This window comes from Anabrus simplex, chromosome 7 (genome assembly GCF_040414725.1).
Source record: "Anabrus simplex isolate iqAnaSimp1 chromosome 7, ASM4041472v1, whole genome shotgun sequence".
NCBI classification, from domain to species: Eukaryota; Metazoa; Arthropoda; class Insecta; order Orthoptera; family Tettigoniidae; genus Anabrus; species Anabrus simplex.
The window spans coordinates 96,497,781-96,524,502 of record NC_090271.1 but is presented as its reverse complement, the minus strand read 5'-3'; the positions used below and the strand labels follow the sequence as shown (position 1 = coordinate 96,524,502).

At 38.9% G+C, this 26,722-nt stretch overlaps 1 protein-coding gene across 1 annotated transcript in view; it reads left to right on the top strand.

The window, feature by feature from the left end:
- Window positions 1–4,937: 4,937 nt before the first annotated feature.
- The window catches only part of LOC136876933 (complement C1q-like protein 4), an 82,797-nt gene continuing 61,012 nt past the window's right edge, over window positions 4,938–26,722 (top strand). The window contains exon 1 of the mRNA XM_067150696.2: window positions 4,938–5,001. The gene's annotated coding sequence lies outside the window, so the exon portion shown is untranslated. The remainder of the gene's footprint in view (window positions 5,002–26,722) is intronic.

Below are 26,722 nucleotides of genomic sequence, written 5' to 3'. Positions count from 1 at the left end.
GTTCAGTAAGTACGGTACCACTTAACCGAAACTGTGCATACTTAACATACAATCATTGCCATTCTTGAAATAATGATCTGAATTTAATGAGACTAGTATGTTTCTGTCAACATTTTATCACATTTATACATTAACTTTTTGATAGATGTAGATGCTCCCTCAATGGTCCTTGATACTAAATTCATATATTTGATGATCGTAATCCCCTTAGTTATTGAGTTGAGTAGTAATTGAAGGAAGTCACGTATAAGGTGTACTTATTCTTACTCGAGCTAAGAAACAAGAAACGTGGAAAGGCATGTCTGGAGATTTCAACGAGCGGTGAAAGATGAACCTTCCATTTTGTGCTTTTCAATTTCCAAGAAGGAAACAAGTAAAATACCTCTCCGCGGACCATTTTGATCCTGTTTTCTTTCCCTGCCGACCTTGGAATCCTTCCACTTTTAACCATTTATTTCAAAAAATTTCTCTCTCTCTCTCTCTCTCTCTCTCTCTCTCTCTCTCTCTCTCTCTCTCTCTCTCTCTCTGTTGCTACTTCTTGTATTATCTTGTTTCTTTTCAAATCTTTCTTGACTTCATGAATCCAAGTTGTTGACTTCTTGTTCCAAAGATATTTGAAGATCTGTTTGGTTAACCTGTTGTCATCCATTCTGCATAAATGTCCAAAAATATCAATCGCCTTGTCCGCATTGCAGCTGTTATGTTTTCTATGTTTCGGTATATTTCATCAGTAGTTCCTTATTTCCAGAGTTATATAGTTCTTAGCGGACAGAGTATTTTCGTATATTTTTTCTCTCCAGCTTATTCAGCTTTTAAATCAGTACTAGACATTCACTCGAGTATAGGCATTCCGGTTTATCCACTGTTTTGTAGTGTTGTATTTTGAGGTTTTTGGATAAACACTATTTGTTGTAGATATTCCTAGTTATACCGTATGCTCTTTCCATCGTGTGTATCCCTTCTTCTACATCGGACTTTTCCAAACCATTTTCTTGAATTGTTTCTCTCAAATGTCTGAATTTCTTCACTTTCCGTATTCGACCAATTTCTGTTACTAGAAATTCTGGAGTATTTTTTATATTTGCCATAAATTTGTTTCTTTCTACAGAGATTCTTAAACCTGCTCTGTTGGCTATTTCTTCCAAGAGATTGACTTGTATTGCTGCAGTGTTCAGGTTTTCTGAAAATATGGCAAAATCATCCGCAAAAGCTAGACAGTTTATTTCAACACCTCTGTACTTTCTTCCAGTGTTATTGGTGATAGCTTGTGTTTTTTCAGTTTTTCATTTCAAATTCCTAGTACTTTCTCCAGGACACACTTGAATAGGAGCGGAGATAAACCTTTACCTTGCCTCACACCTGTATTTATTCTGAATGGTTTAGATATTTCACCCATAAATTTTACCTTTGATACGGTGTCTGTGAGGGTTTCACGGATTAGGTTTGCCAATTTGGTTTTAACTCCGAAATCTTGGATTATTTAATATAGAGTTCCCTATCAACAGAGTCAAAAGACTTTTTAAAAATTCATGTTAATAACTTGTCTTCGAAGTTAATTAATCTGTGACGGATTATGGACTTCGGGTTGAATATGTATTCTGAGCAAGATCTTCCCTTTCTAAATCCACTCTGATATTCACCCAAATGACAGTCAAGAGTTACTTCTACCCTGTTCAGTAATATTGTTGAAAACATCTTATAAGCCACTGGCAAAAGGGATATACCTCGATAGTTGTTGATATCTTGCTTGTTAACTTTCTTATGTATTATTATTATTATTATTATTATTATTATTATTATTATTATTATTATTATTATACTGCACTGGTTGTCCAATGCTACGCTTGCATAAGTAACTTAGATCTTTTGTGACATGAAGATACGAAAGTCCCAGGACGGCGACAAAAGTTATCGTTGTTTTGCGTAAGCCAAAGAACTAGCATTTGCTTACTGTGAACGTAGAAGACAACGAAAAACGATCTGCAAGGCTTCACAGTTGAGTTCCAACTACGTTATCTCGCCAAATGAAGCTTGTATCTTTACGACTCGTACTCATCATTCAATCTCTCCTTCTCGTAAAATTTCCCCAAAACCATTCAGTACCTCGTCATTCGTGATTCGATCTATCCAACTCCCCTTCAACATTCTTCTATAACACAACATTTCCAGAAACCACACAATATCATCTTTTGAGCTGCCGATTGTGGAATTAAAACCCATTATATCCCGAATGCAACCTAAACGCTTCGCGTCTCGAACCCCGTTGCTCGTTATAATTCGAATTTAAGCGCTCTTAAATACCATCTGTCTTACCTGAGATTAGACCTCACAACTTCGGTTGCAAGGGTACTGGCGCTCCATAAGTTTGCAAATAATAAATGTTAGTGTGTGTTTGTAACGCATACACATTAACTTCGAGGAGTATAGTGGCCTCGATGTTATTTCAAAGATCATGGGAGCACTTCAAGAAATGTTTAATTCCTCAGAATCCGTCAAGATTAAAGAAAGATTGAGTTGGACGAAGGAAGAAGAGTTGTATGTTACATGAAGCTATAGCATATAAATCTATAAATATTTGTCTTAAAGATTAATTGATAGCTTCTATCAGCTGCTTCTTCTGTATGGGCATAGATTGTAACATTTAAAAGATCAAAAAAATGTGTAACATCCACCGTGTGGAGGTTGAGTGGACATTTCTTTTGAATGATTAAGGACATATCTAAGTTCTGTAGAGTTTAAAAACTTTGAAAACAGTGGCGTTTACGTTTGCTGATTATCGAGTACTATTCCTATTCACGACATACCAAACTCGTGTTGTAGACAACGCTTCTCCTCTCTTGAGTTTTCTGCTTCACTTTTGGATTTCACACTTGTACATGAGAAACACAACTGCTGTGCTGGGGAAGCTAAATCCAATATTAAAATTATCACTAAAATCTCCAATAATATTCGTATAGCACAGGCGTCCCGGAGTATTTTTCAGAATACGTTTTCCACATAGTACTTATTTTCCACATTATACTTGTGTTCAGATACGAGTCCTCGTCGTGGTAATTTTTCCCTCTCGAATAGTGAACTTCGTGTGGAGTGAATTCTTTAATGTATTTGACCACGTTCACATTTACTTCAGCATATTTCTCGGTTTTCTGCCTCCTCCTCCTCCTCCCCTAATTCCCGTCAATGCGGTCAGCCATGCTTATTCCAACCGAAGGTACCAGCTGTAAGCTTGCCATATTTATCTCGATCGGTTAAGTTCTTTTTACGCGAACGAAAGACAGAAAGACAAACACAGGCACACTGACATTCAGTTTTATGTGTTAGTAAGGATTATTACCAAACTGGTATAGACATTTCAATAAGAAGAAAAAGCTGTCAATTACTTTCTTACGAAATCTGTGCCTCTCCTATAAAACGAAACAATTTCTTTCTGAGCAATCAGGGCCGTGTAGATGTCTCATTGCTTTCAGGGGATGCTGGATTCGAACCCCACAGCCAGCAGCCAAGCAAATAGTATTTCGCGATTTTTCATGTTTATGTGTGGTTAAAGCCAAAGCTATTTTCTTCCCCGTCCTAACCCTCTCTCATCAGTGTTGTCGAAAACTTATACCTAAATTCACTTGTTCAGTTCTGGCCACGGTAGCCTATTTTTCAAAAGTCGGGCAAAAACGTTGGCGTTCTAATATGTGGTGTTGTTTTTATCGTATTTAAATTTCACTCAGAACGGCAAATCGAAGATTTTCTATTACATCGAGAAGCCGTAACTCCTAGACAACAGATGTTATTCATATTAACATGAAATCATTTAGAGCAAAGAATGCTTTAATAATACTATTTGTTATTACGTCCCACTAACTACTTTTACGGTTTTCGGAGACGCCGATGTGCTGGAATTTAGCCCCAAAGGAGTTCTTTTACGTGCCAGTAAATCTACCGACAGAAGGCTGACGTATTTGAGCACCTTCAAATACCACCGGACTGAGCCAGGATCGAACCTGCCAAGTTGGGCTCAGAAAGCCAGTGAGTCAACCGTCTGAGTCAGTCACTGAGGCTAGAATATTTTAACATCAATTTTGAACACAAAGCGAACTTCGTATTAAATAATAATAATAATAATAATAATAATAATAATAATAATAATAATAATAATAATAATAATAATAATAATAATAATAATAATACGAACGACATCACAGAAAATCGTGCAGCCTTTAATACAATAGTAGCCAAGCACAAATTCGTAGAGAAACCTAAGACGAAAACTGGTAGGAAGTGGTCCACAGGACGCAAGGTGCAACACATTGCATTCATGAAGAGATTTTGGGAGGATAAGAAGGCGAAAACCATCAAACCAACGAACATGTTCAAACGTGTTCTTTGAATGGGCATAACGAAGAAATAATAATAATGATAATAACAATAATAATAATAATATTAACACCGAGCTCGATAGCTGCAGTCGCTTAAGTGCGGCCAGTATCCAGTAATCGGGAGATCGTGGGTTCGAACCCCACTGTCGGCAGCCCTGAAGATGGTTTTCCGGGGTTTCCCATTTTCACACCAGGCAAATGCCTGGGCTGTACATTAATTAAGGCCACGGCCTCTTCCTTCCACTTCCTAGGCCTTTCCTATCCCGTCGTCGCTATAAGACCTATCTGTGTCGGTGCGACGTAAAGCAAATAGCAAATAATAATAATAATAATAATAATAATAATAATAATAATAATAATAATAATAATAATAATAATAATAATAATAATAATAATAATAATAAAGGTAGTGGTGGTAGTGGTATTCTGCAGCAGCAGAGGTGGCTAGAAATTTTTGCTTCAGTTTGTCAAAATTGGGCGTCCCCTCCTGAGCGTGCAGACGCGGTGCTGGACACGAGAGGAGAGCTCGCGGAAAGGAGGGCAGGCGGTACTTAAGGAGCGGGTTCCGAGGAGCTGCGCGCATAAGCGCTCCCAGTGTGCAGCTGGTCGGCGCCTGCTCAACACAGCACTTCTCGTAAGTACCCTGATTATTGAAGACCAGAGTGAATGAAGGGGGTGTGTTAATTTTTTATTATTTTTTAAATGTTACCTGAGTGAAAATTACTTATTTTGTGTCGTACCAGAGAGTGGAAATATTAGTAGGGTGTAATGTAAAGCAAACACTCATAATCTGTTGTATAAGTGAGAGTGTTTAGCGCATACCTTGCGCTTACAGTTCCTTACTTGTCGAACATAACCCTTTCATTCACTGTGAGATTTACATGGCTTTCTGTGATATTTCGGATTTGTAATTTTTGACGTAAATATTTACAAACTAAATTCTTGATAAGGAAATTGTCTATAAGATGACCGCCGCTAATATCTACTTTTCATGGTCTCTAAATCGTTAAAATGCATATATTATTTTCTCTTATCTGATATTTATTACCCTGATGTACAAGTCACGTGTCTTGCTTATTCTTCTAATTTTCGATAGCTACAGCTACTTCTTCTTCTTCTGCTTCTTCTTCCTGGCCTTTTCTCAATTACTTGGGATTGGAACTGTACGTCGTTTAAGCCCAGTTTTACGACCGGCTGCCTTTCCTGACGTCAACCCTATGTAGAAGGATGTAGTCACTTCTGCGTGTTTCTATAGTGGTTGGTAGCGAGGTGTGTTGTGTGTGTTGAAGATGTGTATTAAGATGAGCCCATTCATGCCCAGAACTAGAGGAATTAACCATAAAGGGCTACAATTTATTGTCCGCTCGGGAATCGAACCCAGGACCCACTACATTGACCATTCATCCAAGGAACCGGGCTCTTCTGATAGCTACAGTTTCAGTATCAAAAACAGAGGACATATTTTAACTAAATTGGCACCTACTTTTCATCAAATTTTACTCTATTGTGTTTTGCTTAGAGGAATTTCGGACTATTAATTATGATTCTACACTAAAAGAGAGTAATCTGATGTCAATATCTTTACTCTCTTGAATTATGAAACGTGAATTACTTTTTCACAAGGAAATGTCAACTCCGTGAACACCAGGAAGTTCAAGTGAAACCACTGAATAAAATTCCAAATTTAAAATTCAAACATTCTAGGTTGCAGATTTTATATGCCTATCCCCGGTATAAATCTAGTTCACTATGCTCATGGGATTATTGGTGGACATATAATAATGACAATTTTATACTATCAATGAATGATTCAGCATTTGTGTCTAAACTATCACTTTAGAAATTAAATATCACATTTAAAATTCCACAAATAAATCGCAATTTATTGAGTGATTTCTCATTTTGGTGCAATTTCAATTCGGGGGATAGCGGGCTCGAACCGCACTGTCGGCAGCCCTGAAGAGGGTTTTACGTGATTTCCAATCTTCACATCGGACAAATGCTGGGGTTGTATCTTAATTAAGGCCACGGACGTTTCCTTTCCACTCATAGCGCTTTACTAAACCATCGTCGTCATAAAACCTATCTGTGTCGGTGCAACGTAAAGCAAAATAGCAAGAAAAAAGCAGCTTGTTAAAAAAATCAATTACGGAAAATTTGGTTTCAGTCTACCCTATACTTACAAGAAAATGTACATCCAACTAATAATAACAAATTATACAGCTATTAGGTGTGATAAATTTATAGGTACGGTTACCATTGTCTCATTTGTTTCCTAGCCATCCGTACAATTGTCTCAACCGTTGCCTAACTATCGATACGCTGGTTACAGTTGTTCCCTTGGTACTTATAAGATTTTTTTTTTTTTTTTTTTTTTGCTATTTTGTTTAACGTCGCACCGACACAGATATGTCTTATGGCGACGATGGGATAGGAAGGGTCTAGGAAGTGGAAGGAAGCAGCCGTGGCCTTAATTAAGGTACAGCCCCGGCATTTGCCTGGTGTGAAAATGGGAAACCACGGAAAACCATCTTCAAGGCTGCTGACAGTGGGGCTCGAACCCACTATCTCCCGATTACTGGATACTGGCCGCACTCAAGCGACTGCAGCTATCGAGCTCGGTTAGGATTGTTTTGTCCTATAGGTACTGATATCATTGTTACGATTTTGGTACATTTCAGTTCTTTAATTGCAATAGTTCTCAACTGTCAGCTTATTGCTTTGAACATTGAGGTCATCTTTCTTAGTGGAAGATGGCCAGCACAGACCTTAGAGGCGTAGATTATGAGAAAAGTGACTCCCTAAAAATTGACATCTGGTCTTGAACAGTGTTCACCTTATAGTGCGAAATATTTTTAATCAAGGATACAACATTTTACAGTATCAGTTAATTAACTCCAATATCTAGTATCACATACCAAGGCAGAAATGGAGAAATAATGTATTAATATGTTGTTTCATTCATTTGGGAGGGAGAGATTTATTAAGGAAATAATAAATCGTCCGTCCTCCAGTGAGGATGACCATTTTGGATCCGGAAAAATCTGCCCCATTTCCATAGATCACAATAATGTAAGGTTTTCACATTTAGCTAACTAACACTTACTCCACGTAGCCCGTACTGGTTCTGGCTATGACTGGCTTGACGTAAATCCACAGAAAAATTAATGTTCTATTCTGTGTGAAATGAAGAGGTGGGGGATGGGGTGTCAAAAATAGCCTCACTTTAGAGGAAGGTAGGACTAAGTAGCTTCCCAATCACGCTGCTAGAAGCATGCTAGAGGGGGAAGGAGGTTGATGTTGGACAGGGCGGATCTGTTAAAAAATGGCATTGCCAACCTAAATCAGCGTTCTTGTACATATTTTATTATGGTCAGATTATCATTATCCTTGTCATCTTTCTAGTGTTTTTCCCGCATTCGTTCAGGGTCCGCCATTCAGCTCACCGATCTTCACTTGGTTCTGCCCAGTGAATGTGAGGATACAGGTGAGCATAGTGCTTGTCTTCCTGTATCCGATCAACCACGGGCCAAACACAAGATCAATTTCCAGATGGGGTGATATGAGGTACCTTCTTCACCACGGATGTTTCTTCGCCGCGTATGACGTGGGCGAACCACCGGAGGCCGGCTTCGCGCATTTTCTCCACAATCGGAGCAACACCCATAATTTTATAGTTACATTCGTTACATGGTCCAATCCGATCATTCCAAGTACCCATCGAAGAATGCTCATCTCCAAGGCACGCAGCATTTTTTCGTATTCCGCTGTCGCTGGCTAGCATTCAGAATTTAATTTCAGATATGTTTGCAAATATTTTCACAAAATTTAGTGTTTTGCTATCGAAGTATGTAAACTGTAATTTCCTCAATGCTTATTACTGCTACCTTGTTTTTACAGAAAATGGTGTGTATTGAAATTTGAAAACTTAAAATGTGATTCATTAGGATCATACTTTGAAACTACTTGTTTGAAAGAGAATCTCAGATTTTACAGAACAAGTACGTGAATTGAATTTGTTTGAATGCAACCGTGAATTATGACGGTTCAAAGTGTAGGTTATTGTAAAGTTTCAAGTTCAGACGCCTGTAGTGGCAAATAATTCAGGAGAATTCTGTACTGTCCAAGGTGCGTTTTGGAGATTAATGAGCACTAAAGGGATTTCCTCGATCACATTATTACATATACATAAAATGTAAAAAGTCGTAGTCACAAGATAATGCTTTCAAAATTTATATTTAATGTGCTAGTAAGTCAACTGGCATATTCTCTCCCAATGAAATGCCAACCGAATGAGCTGAGATTTGCAAGTAAACAAACAACTATGCTGTCGATTTTGTGACCATTACCATATGCTCTAAAATTTTGCGTGGACGATAGTTTGCCATTTCAAAAAGACCTTACGTTGGTCAGGAATTGAACTGCATCTTCCTTTTTAAAAATCCAGCGGTGATCTCACTCAGCTACTGCGCCCCGACTGAGATTTGATCCCTGAACTTTGGGTAGGGGATGTGAGGTACGAATCTGACCAAATTTTCCCCTAACATCTTACTTATCGGAGGATGCTATTCAACCGACAGTGTTAGTTTATTAACGTTATCATTCGTACCAATTTCCTCATTTGAATCATTGTAAGTCAGTGAAAAAACAACAGCTAAAACAACAAAACCTCATAGCATGGCAGCCTTAATGGGCATTGGCCTACCAAGTGACCACTGCTCGACACGAAGGCCTGCAGATTACGAGGCGACGCGTGACCAGCGTAACGAATTCTCTCGACCATTATTCTTGAATCACCGGGCGAGTTGGCCGTGCGTGTAGAGGCGCGCGGCTGTAAGCTTGCATCCGGGAGATAGTAGGTTCGAATCCCACTATCGGCAGCCCTGAAAATGGTTTTCCGTGGTTTCCCATTTTCACACCAGGCAAATGCTGGGGCTGTACCTTAATTAAGGCCACGGCCGCTTCCTTCCAACTCCTAGGCCTATCCTATCCCATCGTCGCCATAAGACCTATCTGTGTCGGTGCGACGTAAAGCCCCTAGCAAAAAATTATTCTTGAATCGCTGCAGACTGGATCTCCTATCTTGCCGTCATATCTCCAAAATGATTGTTCTCAATTAGGCTGAGTGGACCTCGGACCAGCCTTCAGATCGAGGTAAAAATTGATGACCTGGCCGGAAATGGAACATGGAAAAGGACTGCTACTCCTAGAGTGCGGGATAGGTGAAACTCGGTGAATACATACAGAAAAGCAAGAACGCTTTTACTTCTACATGGCTGTTGACATTGTGAACATAGCTAGGGGCTTTACGTCGCACCGACACAGATAGGTCTTATGGCGACGATGGGATAGGAAAGGCCTAGGAGTTGGAAGGAATCGGCCGTGGCCTTAATTAAGGTACAGCCCCAGCATTTTCCTGGTGTGAAAATGGGAAACCACGGAAAACCATCTTCAGGGCTGCCGATAGTGGGATTCGAACCTACTATCTCCCGGATGTGACCATAGCGACGGGATTCACATTTGTATATGGGAAGTTAATTACAGCACCATATGTATTCAAACCGGAGACAGAGCCATCTATTACTTTACTCAACTAATGTATGTATGTATGTATGTTTAGTCCTCAGCTTGAAGGCTGGTTGGATCCTCAACAGCTCCGCCATCAGCTGTCATAGATGGCCTAGGCATCACTGAAGAGGCGTACTAGGAAAATGAGGGGTGAGGTAGTTTCCCGTTGCTTTCCTCACCGAGCCAGAAGTTGCTATTACATATCAGTCTGCCAAGCCCACTGAAATGCATGCAACAACCGACCCTCTGAGCAATATTTTCACACCATTCATAGCAGGGACTGGCTGCAGAAGGAATGGCATTACTAGGATCACTCAAACCTCAGTCACTTTCATTTTGTCAAAGCCAAGGATAAAGCTGAGACAGATCAATGAAAGTAACAAGATTGCTATAGCCCATACCAGAAGACATAGTGCACTGTAAACACTAGGTCCCGCCAGCAAAGGCATGCTCAACTAATAAATCCCTGAATGAATACGAGTTAGACCCATCTTGCCAGAGAGAATCAGTGCTGTTGTTCGTGGTCAAGCTGTATACAAACAGTGGATGATTACATGTTTCTTACACTCACGCTAATGACTCATTACTGAGGAGTGTCATCCCACGTATCATGACTTATTTGAGTTGTTTGTGTTACTCATTAGCTGAAGAGGAAAACTACTCACCTACTGACCAAGAGTGGACTGCTAAATAATTCCTCAAGTGCTGTCTCAATGATTCACGACTTCTGGAGACGAAGCTTCTTATGCGAACACAACTCTAGAATATTAAGCCAAATGAACAACAGATAGTTCTTTCAAGATTAATAAAAGGAAGACTCTTTTCTTGGTGGATGGAGTAGTTTTGTGTTTGTTCATTGGCACCAGCGAGAGCTTTCACTGATGTCTCGATTTCATTCACAGTTGTCATAGTATGTAGGATGCTGAGTAATGACATTCAAAACACGTCAGCTTCTGATGAATAATGTTGTTCGTTGTACTATTACACTTTCTGGCCCTGAGAGGAAAGCAATGAAATAGTGAAGTATTTGACTTCTTGCAATACCACTCATTTGAACGCTGTCCCGGATTTTTGAGGCATCCCTATAAGCACATACGATATGCTATCGTAGTTCTTAATCGAGCACTACACCACCTTATGTAGTTGGACCCTTAAAATTAGAAACTTTTTCTAATGTTCAGATTTTCATCAAACACAGAAATCATTATTTATAATTTACTAATCATTTATTAACGAATTTACTGTAAAATACTAGTTTAGAGGTTTACGAAATTACACATAAAATTACTCCATTTTTCACGCGCTTCATTTGAAACCTCCACATTTCCAAAACCAAGTGACAGACAAGGATTTTGTGTGCACTGTTTTCTAGAAAGAGCATTGTTTAAGTTAGTAGCATTGATGTAAAACTATGGCTCTGTAGTTTATCGATCTTGATTTTTGATTTCATGATGCAATTTTTGGCAATTTGATATTTTTATATTATATGTACTCATATCTCTCAAAATGCAGAACGGAGAATAAAAAACATTTCATTGCAGTTTCAAAACAACCACTAAAGCATGATCGAAGCAAAGATTTTTTCATGGCTTGAATTAGATAACATACAAACAAGCAAGCAAACAAACTAACTAACAAACCCTTGACACAATAACCCATTAGTATTTTGACCTGCCCAGCAAATAACCTACAGATATCATAGTCCTATGTGGTCACTGTGCACTCGTATTAGTTGGCTTTCGTAACAGAACTCGCTGTCTCACATTATACAACACCTCAATTGGTCTCACGAGACTGAGTAACCTCTCGTCCACCCCTCAGTCCAGAATTAAAATATCTGAAGTGGTCACGAATATAACCCGGGTGCTCCGAGTAAGCAGCAGGCTCACGACCCATTTACCTGAATTAACCGCTCTTACGTAATGTTTGTTCCCCCCAAACTTCAACGTCTTGTAAAATAGATGCCAAAATCACATCTAGATTAGAACTGAGGAGATTTCAGAGAAGTAGGAACGTAAGTTTGGCAATTTTAATATTTGTCAGATGGGGCATCCGACAATGGCACTTCAAAGAAATAAATGCACTGAAGATAATTCCTCATTTAAGTTAACGACACAACTTCTATTGTAACACCATAATATTGTAAGTGCAATCACGCAGGACCTTGTAAGGAAAAGTGAGATGTTGATGTATCTGTAACCCTACATCCACTCGTACAGGATGTCCATTCAACAAGGATATGAAATAAGTTTCGTATATTATCTCTTGATGGTGGCACAGTTTCTGAAGGTCTCGTCTTTACATGATGAGGTGTAAATGAGGGAATAACAGCTGGTCAGAGGACTCATTGTATTCGTCACGCCTCGGAGGTTAAGTGTTACAATGTGGTCACGGTGCAGTGGAATATCGGTACCATCTTAAGCATGATTGCACGTATTTTGTCCGTACCACTTACCTACATATTAAGCTCATTTTTTTGTATTTTACTTGTTCTTTCTTGGAAATTAAAAAGCACAACATGGAAGATTCATCTTTCATCGTTCATTGAAATCTCCAGACGTGCTTTTCCACGTTACTTGTTTCCTAGTTCGAGTAAGAACAAGCATGCCTTCTACTTGACTTCCTTTAATTACCACTCCACTCATTAACTACGGGGATCACGATCATCAAATGTAGGAATTTAGCATCAAGGGCCTATAAGGGGGCATGCACATCTTTAAAAAAGTGAACGTATAAATGTGATAAAATGTTGACAGAAACGTACTAGGCTCATTAAATTCAGATCATTATTTCAAGAATGGCAATGATTGTATTTTAAGTATGCACAGTTTCGGTTAAGTGGTACCGTAGTTACTGAGCTAAAAATGTTTGTATTTTATTCATTCTAAGAGAGTCTCCGTGTCTCAGGTGGCAGCGTGCCGGTCTCTCACCGGTGGGTTCCGTGGTTCAAATCCCGGTCACTCCATGTGAGATTTGTGCTGGACAAAGCGGAGGCGGGACAGGTTTTTCTCCGGGTACTTCCCGGTTTTGCCTGTCATATTCCATTCCAGCAACACTCTCCAGTAGGCCCTATCATTTCGCTTCATCTGTCATTAATCATTGCCCCAGAGGAGTGCGACAGAGTTCGGCAGCCGGCACAATTCCTATCCTCACAGTTAGATGGGGGATTTATTCAATGCATTCCTGACTCCGTCGAATGACTGGAAACAGGCTGTGGATTTTCATTCATTTCATTGTCATTCATTCTAAGCAAATGCGGTGAAATTGGCTTCCCTTGCCCTTCTCTCTCTCTCTATATATATATCCATTGCCGGGCTGAGTGGCCCAGGCGGTTGAGGCGCTGGCCTTCTGACCCCAAATTGGCAGGTTCGATCCTTGGTCAGTTAGGTGGTATTTGAAGGTGCTCAAATACGTCAGCCTCGTGTCGATAGATTTGCCGGCACGTAAAAGAACTCCTGCGGGGCTGAATGCAAGCAACTCGGCGTCACCGAAAACCGTAGAAGTAGTTAGTGGGACATGAAGCAATTAACATTATTATTATTATTACTATTATATTATATTATATTATATTATATTATATTATATTATATATTACCTCCCTGCATTATATTTTTTCTTGAAAATATCTTAAGACTTTTGTATATCACTAACATTCTCTACAACTGTAAAATACCGTATTCTTTGAGAATGTTCTTATATGATACTTTTAAATATCAGTTTCTTCTTTAGCACTATTTAACGTCGCATTACTAGTGTGAATGAAAATGACCTAGAACATGGTGTTTATGTAAATAAAATACACTACCATGCAAAATGTATGCAAATATAGTATTTTCAACAGTGTTTGAATTATTATGAAAAACCGCTTACGGAAAATGAGCAACTTGCATATGAAAGAGTAGTTTGTACCAAGAGACATACATGAACATATTTCGAAATAACGGAGATACAGTCATTGTTTTTGACCAGACGAAAGAATATATTCTAGAATAAAAGGACTTGGGGACTTATACATGTGTACATATAGGTTTAAGCCGCACCGACGCAGATAGGTCTTATGGCGCCGATGGGAAATGAAAAGTGCTAGGAGAGGGAACAAAGTGGCCGTTGCCTTAATTAAGATATGCCTGGTGTAAACATGGGAAACCAAGAAAATCCATCTTCAGGGCTGCCGACAGTGGGGTTCGAACCCACTATTTCCAGAATGCAAGCTCACAGCTGCGCGTCCCTAACCGCACAGCTAACTCGCTTGGTAAAATGTATACTTCACCTTCTAAATTAGGTGGCCATCTTACGAAATGTTAACGTAACATACACATGATTTCAGTTACGAAAAATCCATATTGGCCCAGGTTCAATTTACTATCACCTTCGTGAGTTGAAACTCGTCAATCTATTGCGATATCAATTCCCATAGGTTGTTCGAAATTTTCAGTGTTATCCAACATGCTCTTGTAACAAAGAAAATGGTTCGCTTTCGCCAACCAGTAGAAACAGTTTAGTAACTGTTGTTCTTCCCGCGTGGGCTGATACTGATGCTATTTCATCACACTCAAGGTTTACGTTAATTGTAACTATCCCACACCAAGCTCCTTCCGGTTATTTTAGCCTAAAGCGTTATATTCGTTAGCGTTATGTACGATAAATATTCAAAACGTCGCTTGGTTTCCTTTACTGAGCAGCAGAAATCGAACTACGACCGACCCGCAATCCAGTGCTTTTGAATATTTTTTTTTTTTTTGCTAGGGGCTTTACGTCGCACCGACACAGATAGGTCTTATGGCGACGATGGGATAGGAAAGGCCTAGGAGTTGGAAGGAAGCGGCCGTGGCCTTAATTAAGGTACAGCCCCAGCATTTGCCTGGTGTGAAAATGGGAAACCACGGAAAACCATTTTCAGGGCTGCCGATAGTGGGATTCGAACCTACTATCTCCCGGATGCAAGCTCACAGCCGCGCGCCTCTACGCGCACGGCCAACTCGCCCGGTCTTTTGAATACTGACGATCACACGGCATTACAGTTAGGGCTTGGAAGTGTAGTTACTAAGATGGATTTCTATTCCAATCACCTCTTTCTCCATACAAGTGCGCTTGTGTTTATTTACTTCAGTGTTGTTAATACATTCCGAAGTTGGAGATATAATGCAGTACGTTGCGTCGAGGTAACAATAACTAGACTATTTTAATAATACTAATCAATAATTAATTAATAATTAATGAAATATCACCTAAATAATTTATGCTCAAGAACTTATTGATTTCAATCTTCCCGGAACATCTAGGGATATTTAGAATACATTGGAAACAATTTCTATTATTTACGTTGTTATTATATATACCCATAAATCAACATCGGAAATGATGCACCCAAAAAACGATTAATAATTTCAGGAACTTATAAATATCAATTATCCAAAACGAAAACCATGATAATATCCACAGTCTAGTCGTCATAGATCAAAGTGGTGGCAAACCACCTCACACCGAATTAATTTCTATTGCATTTTTGCTTATATTGTTGATAACCATTGGTTGAGAATATTAGGAAAATAGTGAGGAGTACATATTATATTTTAAAGTATAATATTTAGTGTATGATATTGTGCGATGACCATTATTTTTCAGGAGTCCCAGGTTTATCAGTGACAGAATGACAAGACCAGGAAAGATAAATATAGTCATATATCAACAATGAAACCCCGAATTAATAAAAAATAAATAAAATATTTGCAACTATAAACTGGAACAAAGCTCAAAAATTATTTTGCTGCTTCACATTTGACCAGAGATGTATATTGTAAATATTAAGTTCCAACTTAAAGAATCAGGAAATACGAGTCGAATGCGGATTTGAAGAGTTCGCCATGGTTAAATGCCAGCATCTACAACATTACGGCAGAGAAAGTAAATTTAACTATCGCAAAATAATTGACAGTTAGAACTAGATATAGTCTCGTAAATCCTGTCCCATTCTACTTACATTTTCTTAGCAGGTGCAATTAACATGTATACATATTATGGTTATACCATTTTATTACGTCGACTAAGATAACATGAAAATGATTATTTCATAAGTACGGCGGATTTTCCTTCTGATGTGACCATATCACCTTGACAGTGAATTATTTGATAAAATTGTTGACTGATTTGTGAAAAAAAGGGGCTTCAGGAGTCTAATATGTCCAACCAAACCTGAAGAAATCTTTATATAGTCAGAATATGACGATGTTTATAAAGAAAGAAAAGACCGGTGTAAAATGACAAGGTTGAAATTTATGCCGAACTAATTAGTATAATAATAATAATAATAATAATAATAATAATAATAATAATAATAATAATAATAATAATAATAATAATTGTCTTGTACTCTGGTTTTGGCAATATTTCATCCCGTTCACATCAGTTGGAAGGTATGGCTCAGTTTGAAAGTATTGGCGTAATGACTGGGGGTACTTGATCGTATGAACTACCGAGGAGAAGTAGGTTCGTCTGCTACCCACTCATACAAATTTCTAAAATGAGTATCTTCGTTGTGTCTGTAAAAACCACTTTGTGACGATGTTGTCGGTGAAATACTGACTCGCACGACATTTATCGTTAAAAAAAGAATTCACTGATACAACTCGCATAGTACTGCACCTTAGACGGCAGGAATTTACCGTCCAAAGTTCTACACTGAAATATTTTACGTAGCAGTTTTTGCAAGCGTATTAATAAAAAACAGACACATGCTAGTGGCTTTACGTCGCACCAACACAGATAGGTCTTATGGCGACGTTGGGACAGGAAAGGCCTAGGAGTTGGAAGGAAGCGGCCGAGGCCTTAATTAAGGTACAGCCCCAGCATTTGCCTGGTGTGAAAATGGGAAACCACGGAAAACCATCCTCAGGGCTGCCGACAGTGGGATTCGAACCCACTATCTCCCGGATGCAAGCTCACAGCCGCGCTCCCCTAACCGCACGGCCAACTCGCCCGGTAAAACAGACACAAAGATACTACATGGGTAATTAACGTACTGAATAAATGAGTATTGGGACTAGCCTTATGTATCAACACTCAGATTAGACTCTTAGTAGAACTATATTCTTAACTCGTTTTTGCTATCTGTAAATTGGAGTTCTGGAACACCGGAAAATTCAGCTCATGGACAATCGACGTTAGTTCGTTATCTATGTGCTTCTCGTAAGTGTGACACAACAGACTTCAACTGGTCAGCCGTAGCGTTGACCAGCTATTATTTCACCGTTAAGTGGGGAGAGAACGGGTTTGTAATCAGAGTTACAGAGTACTTTCGATCTCACACACACACATGCGCAAACTGGGCTGCTTTCCAATGTACTTTCTATTTCAGTCTCACAGGCTATGTACTGTTTCAAAAATATTATTTCATACCCGTTTTAAGTTCAGATCTTCCATATGGTACTGAAACATAGGCCTGTAGGCAGTATAATGATTGACGCCATTGAAATATGGGCATATGGAAAAATGGTGCATAACCTCTGAAAGGAATAATGGACAAATATTACACAAATCATTCATGAACTAAAGGTGTGAAAATGGCATACATCTATCAGCTGTTATAGAATTCTCAAGTTATTCAGACACACAGTGATACGATCAGGCAACAACCTCTAAAAGCTGGTTGCTATTGGAAAGAAAAGCGAGGTAAGTGAGGTAAAACATGATGGCAAGACCAAATCAAGGAAGAGACACAGTTGCAGTTAGAACAGTTATTTAGCAAGGGGCCGGTAAGACTAGAGAAGGGTAATTGATCAGACCACAGATTGATTGTAAACCTTCAGTCATGAAGGAACGGGTTGATTATAAGAGTGTTGCACTGTAGTAACAAATATAGTCACTGTGCGTACAATAAAATACCTGGGAAACAAGTAGATTGTAAAGTTCTCAAAGAGGAAATTGGTATATCTTCTCGCAGCAGTTTACACAACTATTTATTACATTTTTACTTGTAAAAGATGTTCAACCTTTCATCAGAACAGTATTTATTTAATTTTCAGATAGGTTTACAAATAAAAGGAATGTGATGGTATATGGTCCCCTCAATGTAGGTCTCAAGGTTTAAGAATAACGTAAAGGTTAACCGGAGCATCACTCTTTCCGGAGAAATTCAAGAATGTAACAGGCACCATTACAGTAGGAGTATTAACAAGAACTGTCAGCTATACGTGTCAAGATTAAAGTATTACGTACTTATAATATATTTCCATCACAGTGGTATCGGGATAGTCAGTCCAAGCACTTTAATTCTGAGATCAAGTTGCATCCAGGCTCAGTCCAGTGGTATTTGAAGTGGTCAGATATGTGAGCCACATTTCGGTAGATTTACTACCAAGTAAAGAAACTCCTACGGGACAAAATTGCATCATCTCTGTGTCTTCGCTGATGATGCCTGTTGTTTAAAGGGGCCTAACATCGTAGGTCATCGGCCTTCGGTCTCTTCGAAAGTCGTAGAAAGTTGTTAATGGGACATAAAACGAATGATATAATTATTGTTACTCTTATTAATAATATGAGTGTAATAAAGAAAACACGTTATGCATATCTCACTTCTGTTGATGAGAAGTCAAGTAAAACGACAATTCCTCAACAAATACCTATTTACTTCCTCTGACGTAATATTCAGACGTTAAGCAGTAACAGAAAAAAACAAGAAACTTTCTCTGATCCAGCGAAACATTTATAGTCGGGATGTCCTTGTTGCCTTTTTGATAAACGCTTGAAAATATATGACTTAGTTTACCCATAAGAAGCTCGTATCCTTATTAAAGGACAGTGAGTGTATTTGACAGGGGCTGCCTGGCCGAGGCGGTAAAGGTGTGCTCGGTTCGCCCGGAAGGTCGTGGGTTCGAATCCCCGTCAGGAAGTCGTAAAAATTTAAGAAATGAGATTTCCACTTCCGGAGGTGCATATGGTCCTGAGGTTCGCTCAGCCTACATCAAAAATAAGTACCAGGTTAATTCCTGGGGGCAAAGGCGGCGGGGCGTAGAGCTAACCAATCTACCCCATCAAGTGCCGGGGTTACGGATAGTGGAAGCCTTTACCTTCCACCCCTCCAGGGGCCTTCGTGCTCTGTACGGAGATGACTTTGCTTTGCTTTGCTTTGCTTTGCTTTGCTTTGCTTTGCTTTGGATGTATTTGGTCTAATGATGAGTAAAGACATGTATAAGAGGATACCTTAAAAGGCCAGAATGTCTTTGAAATAAATAAATAAATAAATGTATTTATGAACTTCAAATAAATGTTGCGAATCTTCAAATTTCACCACATTTCAGATCATTTTGCAATAAAAATCGGTGCAACAGTAACTATATATGGCATGAGTAATCGTGAGGTTCCAGGACCGGATATTTCACAATTCACATTGTCCTGAACACAAGGTCACGTGTAATGCTGCACTAAGAGCATCACATGAGATGAGTAGCATAAGGAGCACACCCAGTCACGACGACCACTCACCCAGTGACCAAGAGAAAGCTACTTGGCCTTACATAAATTATATGGGCCGTGCTATGAGCGGATGCACAACATTTGCATTCTGCACGACAGTTAACAGTCATTTCCTGGTCATATTAAACATGAAGCCTCGCACATGCAAAGGAAAATTTACTTGCTCCCCATACATTCTTAAACAGTTGAGTATCTTTCTATATGATTTATAAATTTGCAGAAGTGTACATGTTCTGCTTCTTTGCAGCTGAACTCTCTGGATGCCGCTAGCGTAGAAATAATGAACATAAAATTTTCAGGTATCTCTATTGTTTATTTTTGTTCTGAAGACGATATTAGGATTGAAGTTATCTGAAGTGTTGTAAAATTGTATATTATATCAATTATATGTATATTATAAAGTAGCAAGTAATATTTTCGATATTGAAAAGTTCTTCCTTGACATAATCAATTTGTATACTTCAGAGGTAAAATTAGCTCTAGGATGTTATTTATGTTAGAAAATTCATGAGCATAGATATTCCCGAATTTTGAAGTGTAGTGTCTCATTGTTCCACAGGACTAAGGCGAGACTAGGGATCAGAAAACCAGTAATATACCATCTGAACCACTCAGTTGAACTCTAGAATTACCATCACCTTCCCTCTTCTACTCCAGCTAAACGACACCTAACCAACATCACGACCGCTTCCTCTATTACTCTAGCTACGGATATAGATATTGTATATCAGTTCCCCAATTTATAAATAAATGTTTACAATAGTTTACCATGTTGTTGTTGTTGTTGTTGTATCGTAAAGGAATATTTGGTAGTATTTTTTGGTACTTGTTCATGTAAAGATCACCCGATAATTAAAGTTTTAGAATATTTTCCCAAAATTTTTGATATTTCAAGAAAAGACTTGAATATCCCGATAGTTCTGTACGTTATTCTGTTGTAAATACAATGTTAAGTTAGCAAATATTGTATTAATTACTGTGTAACTGCGTTTCATTAGTATGGTTCGCTACTTGTGATTGGATGTCTTTCTTTTTGTTAAAGCTATGCAGTTAATTTTCATGTATTTTTATATTTTTTTCGTGTTTTTGTTTATTCTTTCGTAATCTTATCACTTCTTAATTTGATATGGTTTCATGTAATATTTTGTATGTTTATTATTATATAATCTATATTTTGATTTAATGCCGTCACTGTGCTATTATAAGCAAGCATTTCCATCAGGATATCTCCCAGTTTCAGTGTATTTTAATAATAATAATAATAATAATAATAATAATAATAATAATAATAATAATAATAATAATAATTTTGATATGCAACTGGCTGCGTACTGGAAGGACAAAACTGTTGTTGTAGGACTTGTCACGTTTAGATCCTCTTGAACAAGTCCTAAGTCAATCGCACCGTTGTCCAACTAATTAAAGCTCGTTTGTTTATAAAAGGTCACTGTATCCTTCGTTTAAACAGCGAGGGAAGGTCGACAGAATTATGACCTCATTATACCCAGACGAATGTCCTTGTGACCAAGATGGAATTCTCCCAAAAATATACATCCTGGTTAGTTCGATTCCTTCGTAAAATGCTTCGTATCGCAGTTGCTGCACAGAAAAATTCAGATAATTCTTTAAAAATCGTTACATCCTTAATTACAGATATAAACGGTCTAAAATAGAGATTTCTACACAAATCCATGGTCATGGTACTTGTGTTCAATGCTTGTTTAGTGGTGTATGTAACTTATATACTGGCAGTTCAACGCCCCACTCACAAATGAACTATCAATGAGTTCCTGTAGAAAACTATCTTCAAAATTTGCTAAAATTATCCCAGTCATATAGGAAGCTTACTCACCAAACGTTAGCTGCGAGTTTTAACTGGATTTTTCCAAAATTTAAACCAGAATGCCGATAAACATAGTAGTATAAATGCAGAGTCTGATGTCAACTGTTCCGGGATGTCCAACTGCTTCTAACTCACTGCTTTAATACGAAATATTCAAGGTTCGACTTCGGCACCTTCCAGTTAAATCTCGCAGCTATGTTTGGTGAGTGAACCTCCTAAAGGACGCAGATGATTTTAGAAAAATTTAAGGTAAGTGTCAATATAATCTCATTGATAGTTCCGTTGTGAGACAGGTTTTCGGCGACGAAGGGATAGGAACGGACTAGGAATGAGAAGGAAGTACTTGTGGCTTGACTTAAGGTACAGCCAGTTGATTATGATTACTCACGAAACAGCGGTTCGTCCATACCAGCGGCGCAAGTCTTTAAGCTAGGAATTATTCTGCCTCCCCACAGATCGTTGTCTTCAATTTTTTCCTTGAATGATGAGTTAGAGAAGTTCATACCGTTCACGTCTCATGATGGGACCGATGCACCTGAGCTTTCACTCCTTGACGGTTGTTAGGTTTTTCTTTTCCTATTTACAAGTTGAGGACTTCCTCATTGCTGTTTCTTTCTATCCAGGATATTCGAAGCATTCTTCTGTACATTTCGAAAGCTATGATATTTGGTAGGTATGGCATATCCCTTTAAACGCAAATTGTTGATTTCATAATTCCATACATGATCCTTCCTGAGGATTTGTATATATCCACGTCATTACTCCTTAGTCCGGCTCCATGATTAAATGGTTAGCGTGCTGGCCTTTGGTCACAGCGGTCCCGGGTTCGATTCCCGGCAGGGTCGTGAATTTTAACCATCATTGGTTAATTTCGCTGGCACGGGGGATGGGTGTATGTGTTTTCTTCATCATCATTTCATCCTCAACACGACGCGTAGGTCGCCTACGGGCGTCAAATCGAAAGACCTGCACCTGGCGAGCCGAACATGTCCTCGCACACTCCCGGCACTAAAAGCCATACGCCATTTCATTTTTTCGTTACTCCTTTTAGATATCCGCATTAAATCAGAAAAAAAATCTACTGTAAAAATGAACGTCACACTGGAAGTGGTACATTGAACATTTTTACTCCTAATTTGGTGCCATTTTGGCTCAGATATTTGGACCCTTCGTTCTCTACATGACGGCTAATCCAAGTAACTCGTCATAGATCATCATAGAACATGAACGAGGTCACACTTTTATAAGAAAACTAGCAACTTTTCTTTACCAACTGCGCAGATATTTGCGTAACATCATCAAGGTTGTGAATTGTAGTCAGTCTACTGTTCAAATTTCTGTTCATCGCCTTCGTCGGAAAAATAGGGTAGCAAACAAGTAAACATGTAGTGCCAGAAAAATACTCGCCCCATCACGAGTGAAGGATCCGACTTCAGGTAAAGAGGAAATCCATGTTAAGTGCACCGAAACGCATCAAGGTAGCAGAAGTAACCTTGCAGGTTACTGCACAGAAACTGTTAGGAGGATCCTTGTTATAGAATGATTCCTTTGACGATTAATGAGAAGCAAACCCACATGAGCATGAAGAAGAAATACCTAGTAACATGCAGGCCAAACAGTGATATTTACGGATGAAAGTAAAGAAAATGTTTTTACATCGCATGGAAAGGTCAGTGTCGGTCGTAAACCAATAACAGAACTTCGTCTGAGAATAACGGTGAAACGTGGAGGTGTGTCCTCGATGATATAGGCACATGTGGGAGTATTCAGTGTCAGGAAACTGCATTTCATAGATGGTACCATTGACAAGGATATGTATTTGGACATTCTAAGAAAGCACCTGAAACCATGTGCATAAAAGTTAGTCGTAAAGGTCAGTTTCTCATTTTACCAATGATCTGAAATATACAGCTCGTGCATTACGCATGTGCGTACTCTATAATATTTTCCTCGTGTCTAGGCAGCCCTGCTCAGCCCCGAGACAACAATATGATTGAAAATGTGTGGGTGTTTTAAAGCAAAATATCCAACATCCCATATCTAATAATAGCCACCTTAAGGAAGCCTTTCGAAAGAAAAGTGTAAAACTGAACCCTCCTACTGTGAAACGTTAGCTCGTTCGATGTCAGACAGGCTTACGATGGTGAGAAAGAACGATGGTCATCGATCACACACCGTACTAATTGTACGCAGATGTTCCTCGAAGTCTTAACGATGTCTGAAGTGATGTCAGATTGTGTATTAATAAATAATATTGTGTACGTCTATATAACATTTCTTGCAGAGTACTGCCTTATTGAATTGTATTTCTTATTAAATAATTTATAATAATACAATGCGAGTTTACACGCACAACTTGTGCTTTTCCATCAATAAATGTAATAGGATAGGTGTGCCACTTTCACTGCGAGTCACTGCATACATGCTGTATATACTTAACACATAATACCGGATTTGAACAAATCCTTCCGCATAGGATTGGAGTCAGGAGGGCATCCAACCGCAGAACCGGACCGAGTAAATATAAATCCAGAGTATGAAAAAACTGGCAGAGAAGGAATGGGAGCACTAAGTCAGAATTTATGGCATACGGGAAGTCTAATAAGGAAAGCGATTTGGAAATGTATTCAATCTATGCCGTGAAGGACACAGTGGAACCATAGCTTAATTTGGATAACGGGAACAGTTCTAAGTCGACTGACGTAATAACAACTCGCTACGCCAGCGGGTGTAAAGGAAACTAAAATGATCATGATAACTGTTTGTTATGTAAATTGGAGCAAGGTGAAACTTTGAAACTTAAGATCTCGTTTTACATACACAATACGCTGCGAATACCGCAGAAACTCGCCGAACGAAAGTCAAATGAGCTCATGGAAGGTGACCAATGAGCAAGAGACCAAGATAAAACGCATCCTAAGATATTAACTTACGCAAATTACCGTTTGTAAATAATGGATGTTGGTGAAAAGGAATACGAAATAATATGAATATTCTGATGTGAGACAAGATTAAAATATTCAAGCAAGGAAACACAGGAAAGAATGAGTAAATAATGAATTAATAAATAAATGAAAATGAAAATCAACAGCCTGTTTCCAGTCATTCGACCTGGTCAGGAATGGAATGAATGAAGTCCCCATCTAGCGGTGAGGGTAGGAACTGTGCCGGGTGCCGAAGCCTGCCGCACTCTTCTGGAGCAATGATTAATGAATGAAAGATGAAACGAAATGATATTGGAGAGTGTTGCTGGAACGAAATATGACAGGGGAAACCGGAGTACCAGGAGAAAAACCTGTCCCGCCTCCGCTTTGTCCAGCACAAATTACACGTGGAGTGACCGCGATTTGAACCACAGAACCCCGCGGTGAGAGGCCGGCGCGCTGCCGCCTGAGCCACGGAGGCTCGCAATCAATCAATCAATCAATCAATCAATCAATCAATCAATCAATCAATCAATCAAATCAATTAAATAACGGTGACATGCGAATATCCTGATTCAGGAGAATATTGTAACAATAATCATGAACATTTTAACTTTAATACCTATAAAATAAATTGGTATAACATGTGTTAAATGGAGCTTATCTACAAACAATACTTCAACATCATGAATAATTTATATTTTTGTCACCCAGGTGGCAGATTCCGTATCAGTTGTTTACCTAGCTTTATCTTGAACGTTTTCAAAGAACTTCGAAATTTAATGAACATCTCCCTTGATAATTTATTCCAATCTCTTACTGTTCTTCCTACAAATGAATATTTATGACAATTTGTCCTCATGAATTCCAACTTGATCTTCATATTATGGTCTTCCTACTTTAAAAGCTCCACTCAAGCTTATTTGTCTAATCATTTCATTCCACACCATCTATTCACTAACAGCTCGAAACATACCGCATAATCGAGCATCTCGTCTCCTTACTCACAGGTCTTCCCAGACCAAAGTTTACAACATTTTCGTAACACTTTGTCGGAAATCACCTAGAACAAATCGTGCTGTTTCCTTTGAATATTTTCCAGTTCTCATATCAAGTAGCCCTGGTGTGGTTCCATACACTGGGTCTATACTCTAATTGGGACCTTGCATATAATTATACGCCCTCAAACTCCCTGCTTACTTCATTGCTGATAGCGTTCACAGATGACTTGTCTCAGATATAAAACCAAACATTACTGAAGAACTCTGTACATGAGCGAAACTTGACGATCAACTCAGATCGTAGCTCCAGCAAGAGAAAGTCCAATGTGCAGAACATCATCATTTTAACGTCCGTCTTACGTAATGGTAAATGTAGTAATGATGAATGCTCCCATCACGAAGCCGGCACCGTTGAAAACACTATTACTTTATCTTAATTCCCTTCCAAGCGGCAGAAGAGGCCTTTTGACATTCTCACTTTCCTCGTAGAATACGGAAGTGGTAACAGTAAGTTCCCTCTCGCATCGAATTTTTCAATCTTCCTCTTGGATAATATTCACTACAGTTCCAAAAGCTTATAACTTTATTAAGATTATCCCAGTTATTTCTGGGGTCGCTGGAACCACACAGAGTCATTTTGGGGTTTTAAGACCGGATGCCCTTCTTGACACCACGTGATTCTTGAGATGAAATCTCGGCCGGGATTCAAACCTCGGCTTTCCAAGTGGGAAACCACAAGCTTAAGCCACTGAGCTAATCACGCCCGCCGTTCCTAAGAACTAATAACCTAATAAATTCTAAGTGGAAAAATAATTTCGTAAATAATTGTCATTAACTATAGGAACAACAAAAAGAGATCAGTTCTGTGGCATTCGGCTTTAAGTACATCAGTACAATTTAACTTCTTTCTACGCCGTGAATTCGTGTCCCCTTTCCAATGTGGTGAAGTTTTATTTGGTACGCTCCCAATGTAGGAAAGGTACATGTAAAGTTTTGGCAACATACCAGCCTTCCTGTCAATCTTAAATTTCTGACAATACCAGCACCTCCAGACTTCCCAGAATGGCAGCTAATGCTCCACTACTGGGCAAAAGTTCGTAAATGCAAACATGTATTATGAAACAGAGTTACGTATATCATAATTTTTAATTGAGGAAATTTAAACCAGTTCACTAATGCCCCTTATACCCCAGATGTTTAGGCAGTAAAAAAGTGACGTATGGCTTTTTTTAATGCCGGGAGTGTCCTAGGACAAGTTCGGCTCTCCAGACGCAGTCTTTTGATTTGACACCCGTAGGCGACCTGCGCGTCGTGATGAAGATGAAATGATGATGAAGACGTCACATACACCCAGCCCTAGTGCCAGCGGGATTAACCAATTATTGTTAAAATTCCTGACCCTACCGGGAGTCGAACCCGGGACCTCCGTGACAAAAGACCAGCACGCTAACCACTGAGCCATGGAGCCAGACTTTAGGGAGTAATACGTTAGAATGAAAACAAATTTGGTTATTAGGAAGAGTAATCTAGCCCGTTTTTTAGTTGTGT